Below are 10,444 nucleotides of genomic sequence, written 5' to 3'. Positions count from 1 at the left end.
TTAAAGTTTTTATTTAGTTCTAGAACTACCCCATCTACCTTATAATTATTTCTAAGGCCCTGCTTGTTTCTGAAATTACAAGAATACCCTTCAACCATTAAATTTGAGATTTTGGTCATTCTTGTGGGCCATAAGCGATCCGATTTCGGTCCTTGGAATCCGGATCCGCATCAAATGGTATCAGAGCAAAATTTTCCTGCAATTTTCTAACCATGGCAAGTCACATCACCAATGCTGAGTTGCACAAATTATATCGTGAGTTAGCCGAGAACCAACAGAATACTGATGCTAGGCTTGAGAGGACTGAAGCCAAGTTTGATAAGTTTATGGAAGAGATGATTGCCTTTATGAGGAGGTCCGACAAGCGAGCTGAAGAAGGATCCTCTACATTACCCCCTCAGCTCAACACTTTACGGATCGAAGACACACCTCAGAGGCAGCAGCCTGATCCAGTTGTTCCCCAGGATGTTACCCGGAAATTTTCTGACAGAGATTATGGCATCAAAGTTGAGGTTCCCGAGTTCAGTGGTGAAAAGGGACCTGAGGAATTTCTTGACTGGCTTACCAAAGTGGAGAGAATTTTTGCGTATAAGTCTCTTCCAGAAGTGAAGAAGTGTGAACTCATCATCACCAAGTTTATTGGGTATGCATGTTCATGGTGGGATGATGTACTACATGCAAGGTTTGTCAGAAGACTTGGACCCGTTATCAATTGGGAGGTCATGAAGCAGATCCTGACTGAAAAATTTGTTCCCCTTAATTATGAAAAGGTAATGTTCCATAAATTACTTAACTTGCAACAAGGGAACAAAGATGTGGATTCTTACACCCTCGAATTCCACAAACTGTCTTCAAGGTGTCGGCTTCAGGAAACAGACCAGCAACGGGTGATGCGATATATCAGTGGATTAAGTACTGAGATTCGACTTGAGTTGGCTAACACTGATTTCAGGTCTGTTGATGTGGCAGCGGCTCATGCCAAGACAGCTGAAGAGAAGTCCATTTATTGGAAGGGTATGCTCAAGACTCCTTCAGTTCATAGACCTCCACCACGTATGGAGGAAAAGAAGCCTGAAGCTCGCAGAGGTGAAGAAAAAAGGTCAGAGTTCAACAAGGATAGTGTTGGGGTGAAGAATATCATATGCCATAGTTGTGGTGAGAAGGGTCACTATTCCAACAAGTGTCCCAACAGGACTCGTTCTGTGAACGTTGCAGAGAAGCAGCCGACAGAGAAGAGTGAAGATGAATCTCATTTATATCCTTATCCCCTCGAGGACGATGATATTGTCGATGATGAAGATGAGGATGTAGAAGCTCATTCAGCTAGCCTTTCATCCTTTTCGAATAGACTATTGATAAAGCTCCTCTCTTCAGACAGAAGGGTACTCTCCTGCACGGCTCCGACCATACTGATGTTCATGCAGTTGTTGATACTGGGGCAGAAGCAAACTTCATATCTGCTGAATTTGTTCGAGCACACAACCTTCCACAAAAGCAGCTTTTCAAGAAGATTCATGTGCGAGGTTTTGGACCCACAGCTCGAGAAGAGGCCACTGCAGTTGTTCGAGTACACCTACAGTTTGGGCCGTTACAGTACTATGTCACCTGTTTGGTCACCTCATTGGCACACTGCGACATTCTTCTAGGGCGACCTTGGCAGCGACATGCAGGCATTCTCTATGATGGCGCACGGAACACTATAAAGGTGAAACAAGGAGGTCGTACGTACTTAATGAGGCCACATGCATTATCAGACATGCCACGTCGTCGACTGACTCTTGCTCTAGTGGCACGTCAACCTACCCTCCCTCCTCTTGGTGTTATGTTCCCATCTTCTGCTTCGAGATACGTACCACCTCATCAACGAGCAACTTACGAGGGAATCTTAGGAGCACGACCTAACTCGACGGAGTCGAGTTCTTTTAAGACCGGGAGAGCTGATGCAGTTGGGCGATGGAAGGGATCTCTTTGATTTGAGAATTTTACCATTTACTTTCCTTTTTTTTGGTTTAGAAATTAGTTTGATAGTATTTTAATTTAGATTTGATTTTTATTTAGTTGCTATATAGATTAGTTTCTATTTTCAAGTAAGTTGCCATTAATTGTCTAATTTTTCCTTTATATTGGACATGTACTTATGGAGAAATTTCAGTTTTGAGATTTGAAGAATAGAAATTTGATTAAGAGTTATGGTATGAGAACCATGGCTGCCGATTTCCCCTTTCTTCCCTCTCTGAAATTTTCTCTCTATTATCCCCACTGAAATCTCTCGTTTTCAATTTCCTCCATCAATCGCTGGTTTCTTCTTCACTGTTATTGTAGAAGGGTATCACAGTGACCCTTGCTGCCCTGTTTTGAGAGGACGCTGGTGACCCATAGAAGTCGATAGCTCTCCTTCATCTCATCTTCTTTCTTCAGCAACTTTTGGGAATTAGTTCACCAAGGAAGGGCGACCTTAAACCTTGAATCTCAGACCTGAAAATACTTCCTGCTGTGAGCCACAAAACCTGCAACTCAAGTTATTTAGAACTACCGCCCAGATCTGATTTGCAGAGGAACTGTTCTTCTTTGCTTGGTGTTTTGAAGTGTCCTTAGGTGGGAATCAAAGGGCCATAGAGGATCCAAGCTTCGCCCAAGATTTGGGGCTGAATCGAGGTGCAGGGAGAGAGTTCTCATCACCGCCATCTCTCTTTTCTTACCACTGGTTTCAGCTTATCGTGGAGAAGAAGAAGATACGTTTTTAATTTTACATAAAGACCCCTGGCTGGACTTTATTTCAGGTTACACTCCCCTTTCTTTAAAAACTCAGAATAAGCCCTCATATTAAAGTTTTTTTTAGTTCTAGAACTACCCAGCTGCCATATAATTATTTCTAAGGACCTGCTTGTTTATGAAATTACAAGAATACCCTTCAACCATTAAATTTGAGATTTTGGTCATTCTTGTGGGCCATAAGCGATCCGATTTCGGTCCTTGGAATCCGGATCCGCATCACTTCAACTCTTGCTAATTCAGCCACTTCTTTATGTTCCAACTTTGCTCATTCAGGTATTTCGTTTAGTGGTCACTGTGCATCAGCAGTCTCCAGTCCTTGGATCATTGACTCCGATTCCACTGATCATATAACTGGATCCTCCAACCTCTTACACCACTATTTTACTGCTTCCGACAGAGATAGCAGATGGCTTCCTCTCCTCTATCTCTGGAAGGTGTTATATTAATTGTTCTTCTTCTATTACTTTATCTTCAATTTTACATATCTCTAATTTTCCTACTAATAAGCTATCCATTAGTAGTTTCACTAGAAATTTGCACCAAGGTTCAAATTGTCAAGTTTCGATTGGAATTTCCGAAACATGGTCGAAATCACATTTCTTTTGGGCTAATTCTTGAAATTTTGGTCGAAATTTTCAAAACTTGGAAATCTCGAGGTGGATCGGAACCATCAAAATTTTCCTGAAATTTCTGAAGCCTAGTACTATGATTTGAACTGTAAAGTAACATTTTTTCCTTCTCACTATGTTTTCAGGATCTGGTAACATGGAAGATGATTGGATGTGGTAAGGTGTAGAGTGGTCTCTACTTGCTTGATGATGGTTGTCGTTCTCCATTTGCAGTCCCTACTCCACTTTATTAGCTTCAGTCTGTTTCCTTTGCTCTGCACCAATGGCATCGTCACCTAGGGCATCCCCCACTTAGGACTTTGTCTTTTTTTTTTTCCTCAGCTAGTAAAAAACATAATAGGGATTAATTTTTTTGTGAAGCTTGTATTCTGTCTAAACAGACTCGTTCTAGTTCTTTTACTTTAAATAAAAGAAGTTCTCTTTTTCAATTATTTCATTTTGATGTGTGGTGTCCGGCTTGCCAAACATCTATTTCTGGGCAATGATGGTTTGTGACCTTCATCGATTGCCACTCTTGAACTACTTGGATGTATATGATGTAGCACAAAGGTGAAGTATTCTGTTGTTTTTAGCAATTTCATAAGATGATTCAGACTTAGTTCAATGCTACTTTGAAAATTATTTGTAGTGACAATGGCAAGGAGTACATGGAGGGTCATTTCCAAAAGTACCTTGTTGACAATGGGATCCTTCATCAGACTAGTTGTGTTGGTATGCCATATTGAAAGGGGTGGCTAAGCGCAAGAACCGCTACTTCCTGGACATTGCTCGGGCTATGATTTTTGCCATACATGTTCCATCTCAATATTGGAGTGATGTCCTCACCGTTGCTTAGCTGATCAACCATATGCCCACTCGTGTTTTGGATTCCCGGAATCTTGTTGATATTCTTTAAGGGAGTTCCTCCTTTCTTGTTCCTCCACAAATTTTTGTGTGCTTGTTATGCTAGGAACCATCACTCTCCACGGAAATTGGAACCTAGAAGCCTTGAATGCATCTATAAGGGTTACTCTCCAACACCAAAGAGACACAAATGTTATCATCTCTGTACTCGGCGTACTATGGTGACCATGGATGTTTTGTTCCATGAATCTGTTGGCTACTATTCCTCGCCACCTCTTCAGGGGGAGTCTGGTATTGAAAGTGAAGATGCGACTCTACTTGCTCCACCATTGTACCCACTAGTGTATCCCCCATCCTCTGATAGTATCCCTGTTCAAGAGGATAGTGGTACATATCAGGGGGAGTAGATGAATTCAGAAACTGTTTAGCCAACCATTGAACCCACACAACAGACTTCTCTTCACATCTATTGGAGAACTTGCAACAACAAAAAGCAACTTGAGACCATCACCACTACAACACCTTTGCGCATCCCACTGCCAGCCCTGGATTCAGAGCCTAACCCTTTATTAGGTATAATTTCTTCTAAGAAACCTATTGCTCTTCAGGACGGCATTAGGACTTGCACCTAACATCCCATTTCTCATGTTTCTTATTATTTCCTTTTTACCTTCGTGCTGTTGTATCATCTCTTTCTTCTATTTGTATTCCCCATAATTGGCAGGAAGATTTGCAGATGAGAAATGGAAGGTAGCTATAGGGAAGAAATGGATGCCCTAAAAATGAATTCTACATGGAAACTTGTGGTTCTTCCGCTCGGGAAAAGACTAGTTGCTTGTAAGTAGGTGTTTGTGGTTGAACAAAATATGGATGTCATAATAGACAGGTACAAAGCAAGGCTTATGGCTAAAGGGTTCACTCAGACATATGGGATTGATTACTAGGAGACTTTCGTTCCATTTTCCAAACTGACCACTGTAAGGGTCAGTTTTTTGTGGGATATAAGTAGAGCTATGCTGACCACACATTGTTCATGAAAAGATTTGGTGATAAGATCACTATGCTCATTGTCTAAGTTGATGACATTGTGGTGACTGGAAATGATAGTGATGAGGTTAGTCGTTTAAAGAATTTTCTTGAGTGAGTTTGAAATAAAGGATCTTGGAAAACTAAGGTATTTTCTTAGGATTGAAGTTGCCAAGCCTTCAAAAGGCATCTTTCTCTCCCAGAGGAAGTACATCCTCGACTTGTTGTCTGAGATTGGATTATTGGATTGCCATCCTTCTGATACACCTATGGAAGATTGGGAGCTAGTACATGGCTCAAGGAAAAGGAGGGTGAACCCGTTGACAAGGGATGTTGTCAGCTGCTGGTAGGAAGACTAATTTATCTTTCCCATACACGGCATGATATTATTGTCGTGAGTTTGGTAAGTCAATTATGCATGATCCTTATTTATCTCATATGGAGGTTGTTCTTCGTATTCTACGTTACTTGAAAGCAGCTACAGGAAAAGGGATCATTTTATCTCCTTATGATCACTTCAGAGTTGAGGCTTATACAGATGTTGTTTAGGCTGGATTTCTTGACATAAAGTCCATCTCAAGCTATTGTAACTTTGTGAGTGGGAAGCTTGTCACATGGCACAAGAAGAAGCAAAATGTGGTAGCAAGACCCAGTGCTGAAGCAGAATTTGTGCCGTGGCACAAGGGATTTGTGAGTTGTTGTGGTTGAGAAGCTTAGTGGAAGATCTTGGTGTTCCTAGTCATCTCCCAATGATGCTATATTGTGATAAAAAGGCTACTATTAGCATTGCCCACAATCCAGTATTAGCATGATCATACCAAGCACGTGGAGATTGACACACACTTCATTAATTTGTGAGTTGTTGTGGTTGAGAAGCTTAGTGGAAGATCTTGGTGTTCCTAGTCATCTCCCAATGATGCTATATTGTGATAAAAAGGCTGGTATTAGCATTGCCCACAATCCAGTATTAGCATGATCATACCAACCACGTGGAGATTGACACACACTTCATTAAGGGAAAGTTAGATGCTAGGTTAATTTGTGTTCCTTTTGTGAAGCCTGATGATCAGTTAGTTGATGTGTTCACTAAGGGACTAGGAGGGAAGTTGTTTTCATCCTTGTTTGGTCAAGTTGGGCATGTGTGCTATGCTCCAACTTGAGGGGGTGTGTTGAAATGTGTACTTAAAGGGTGCCGCAAGGGCATTCCTACCTTTTCCCCTCCACAAACTCTTATTAATGGGAGTTGGCTGGAGGGGGCATACTTGTAATTTTTTCTTCTCCTATCTTTATTATAAATAAAGCTTGTGTGGTTTCATTTATCATTTAAGCATTTTACCCTAAATTTTTTGTTGACATAATTACTTGTCAACACAAAAAGGGAAACTTCAAACTAAGGAAACAAATCCAATCTTCTAGAGGTTCTCCTTGTAGTAGCTTGCTGTCTAGGACAAAACAAAAAATAGAAACTAATACCTAATATCCTAGCAAATATTGGCAGCATCTCTTCCAAGCCAGCTGTCAATAATGGACCCCAAGTGAACAGTACATGCATGAATAGTAACGATAGGTTGGCTGGCTCAATTGGCCCATGTTGGGGTTGGCTTGCTGCTTGTTCGAGTGGCTAGAATTGGAATTGGTTGGCCTGGTTCATTTGGGACCAACAACCTCTTCTTTTAGCAGCTCAATGGACATCAATCTTTAGCTCCTCCAGTGAGCTTGGTGCTAGCAATTTGCATCTTCCTTTCCTCTGACGTTTGGAAATGGCAACCACTTGAAGTAGTATCCAAGGCATTCGTCCAATCATGGAAGAAGAGGAGATCATGCTTCCCATTATACTGCTTCAATTCCAACTTTACCTTATTTGAATCATCATGGTGTAGATGGTATTTCATCATTCTCATCAATACCCTCACCTCCATAATATTGTACGGGCTGGCATGTTCCTTCATGCTTGGGGTAGGACTCAACAAGGAATAGCAGGGGCAATATTCACGGTCGGTTTCATCAGTTGAGTGGTAGATTGAGCAACCGTAGTCTTCTTAATCTTCTCAAATTTGTGGTCCATAGTATCAAATTTCTGGTTGAATTTTTTGTCCATAGTATCCATCCTCTCAGACATATGTTGGATGGCTTTCAGCAAATCCTCCATAGAGTGTTGGTTGGCGCTTTTATCGGCCATAACTCTAATACTTATTTTTCTTTCCTCCTATTAGACAAAATTCGCCCTTGAATTTTGCAGAATATAAGGGTGATCGTCATATGGTGCACATCCATTGCCAGTCCAAAGAAAAATTCAAGCAGCTCTTTGATAATATAGATGTAGCCTAGAATGTGAGGAATTCAATTTTCAAGATACTTCAATGGGATGACGAACTCAACATGCTCAGCTTCAACATCCTCAGATGTATCCATGGGATTGTCCACATATGTGTCTTCAACCATTTCAAACTCTAATGCAACATGGAACTCTTTTGATTCATCTGCTTGATGGTTTTCCACTGGTTTTGTTGATGATTTAACCACTTCTTCAACCTCGAACCCCTTAGGATCTTCCTCTTGGCTGTTCACAATCATCACAGTTGTTGTAGCGCCAAATTCCTCAATCTTGACCTCAAGGTCCACCATTGCAACCTTGTTACCTTCGAATTCTTCTATATGAGTCTCATTGATAGGAACATCAAGGACTAACATTTCCTCGATGGTAGGAATTGCTAGAACTTCAAAACTAACCTCAATTTTAGGTTATGGTTCTTTGATTGCCAAAGAGCGGCCACATGGTATACTATTTGCTTCATGCTCTTGTCACCTGTGGGTGTCTTTTGGAGACTTGTAGATGATTTTGGATGGGACTCTTGCAGATGGAAGGACTGTATTCGAATATGTTTAGGTACGTATAGGTTTGCTAACTCATACTCCATCTCTTCCCAAGTCTTGGGCTCACTTCCTTGAGCTCGAAATTTCCTTTCATGGATTCTCCATGTTTCTTTGACATAGTCATTCATCCAGGAGCAAGCAAATCGAAGCTTTAGCGTCTCTGTCAAGTTGTAGATACCTAAATCATCTATCCAATCAAGGAATATCTATGGAATAATTCCCCCACAAAAATAGCAAACTTCCGGCTCCATCTTGGCTCTGATACCAATTGGTGTAAGACTAAATTACCAAAGGGTAATCAGTCTCAGTAGGATCCATCATAAACGCCAACGTGTAAAACTCAGATCTGGAAAATAGGGTTGATATAGGAGATTTCAATTACTCAAAAGCCACAAGTCGGATGGAGCTGAATTTTGGATAGAATGAAAATCCTGTATGAGGGATAAACCTTAAAAAAATGAACATATTCTGCTGGCTGGATTGAAGACTTACGCTGGTTGTAAGAAAAAATGGAACTTTTGGTGATTCTTCAAGAAATATGGCTACATGTCGTTCCTTCATTCACTGGAGATGAATGATTTTAAGAGGGGGGAGCTGATGTACACACATAACCACTCACCTCGGTAATTGAGGATTTCTTGCTTTTAATTCAACAGACATCTCTAAATTCTATTGATTACAATCATATGTATAATTAGACTTGTCAAACAAAACTTGACTCTTAACTTGTAGACTCTTTAAAACAAGGAAACTATCTTCTACGTATCTACTTTTTGAGATTACAAGGATAACCTCAAGAAATAAATAAATTCCCTTCCCATCCCTATTGGACCAGAATCCCAGTTTGTGTCAATTCGTTTCTGTTTGGGTTTCCAGATCAGGTCATGCCAGTCCAGCCCACAGATGCAATAATGCAACAGCATCAATTCTCCACTTTCAGGAAAAAAACTCAACTTCATCGTGTTTGGATGAGGACCAAGGATGTTGTTTGAGAACTTGCTGAAATAGAAATGACCTTGCTGTCCACTTTAGCTTAGTGGTTGTGATATCCTTAGCAGAAGAAACTTCGTCTCGAGTCTACTGTAGTACTTTGCACAATAGGTTTATCATATTCTACCTGGTCCACAACAACCTTATATTGTTTGGTTTGTAACAATCTTATGTAGTGTGCTGCAATTTTATCTGAGACCTCTGTTTGGGGCTCAGAGTGAGTTTGATCTTTCCAATCAGATAGCTAATTACGTGGTCTTTAGTAATCACATTATTATTTCTCTATTGTTGGAGTGCCTTATTTGACAAGGCCTTATGGTGTAGCTGTTGGATGTTGCACTTACCCTGTTGCTGGAGTGCCTTCTTGGAGAAGGGCTTATGATGTGGCTATTGGATGCTGCACTTTTATTTGTCTTCTTTGTGAAGATGACTACTGACTGCCTGCTTTTCCTTAGGAAGAGCTTTTGATATTGCTGTCGTTGCTATGATATTTTGGATTGTGGTTCGTGTTTACTAACCTTTATTTCTGCTTCTTGTTTATTCAACATGAAGATTTTTATCTACTATCGTTGCTGATGGTTGGTGTGCTTGAGCGGATATTGTTGTTGGGTTTATGATGATTGGTTGATGTTCTCTCTGTGTTCTCTAGTGTTTATGAGTCCTACATGATCAATGTTGCCTTTAATATATATTCTTGTTGTTCCAAGCTGGAGCTCTTGACATGTATACTCCAACTTTTTTTTTTGGGGGGGGGGGGGTGTTAAAATATGAGTCACAAGTTGGGGGCTTGTCTCAATGTGATATTAGTTATTTACTTATTTTATTTCCTTTCCTAGTTATACTAGATCTTTAGTTTCCTAAAGTAGAGTTAAACTAGGATTTCTCTCTTATTTCCACTAGGTGTACGGTTATAATTGTTTGGTTCTACTATTATAAATTGTATAATAGAGGAAGGCGGCCAAGCACAATCAGCTGTCAGTCTCTCTCTTTCTCTATCCCCAGTTACTGGTCGCAGATCTGGGGTCTACCATATTTGGTTTTATTTCAATTGAAAAAAAAGAAAGGGCTCTGGGCAGATTGGGTTGTAATAAAGGTATTTACTTGTGGAAGAGAGATTTGCCTTTTGTTATTGAATTGGATGCTTTTCAATTTTAAGGAGTAATTTGATATCACATGCATAAGTGGAATTCTGTTGTTCATAATTGAATAAACAAAGCTGCATTCCTTGTGGTATGGATGCTGCCACAGCAGGGACTTTAATTCCTAGTCCAACATTACCCTTTTTCTTCCCTTCTTTTTTTTTTTGG

This window comes from Macadamia integrifolia, chromosome 4, assembly GCF_013358625.1.
Source record: "Macadamia integrifolia cultivar HAES 741 chromosome 4, SCU_Mint_v3, whole genome shotgun sequence".
Taxonomy (NCBI): Eukaryota; Viridiplantae; Streptophyta; class Magnoliopsida; order Proteales; family Proteaceae; genus Macadamia; species Macadamia integrifolia.
The sequence above is the reverse complement of the archived record's forward strand: the minus strand, read 5'-3'. Positions refer to the sequence as shown.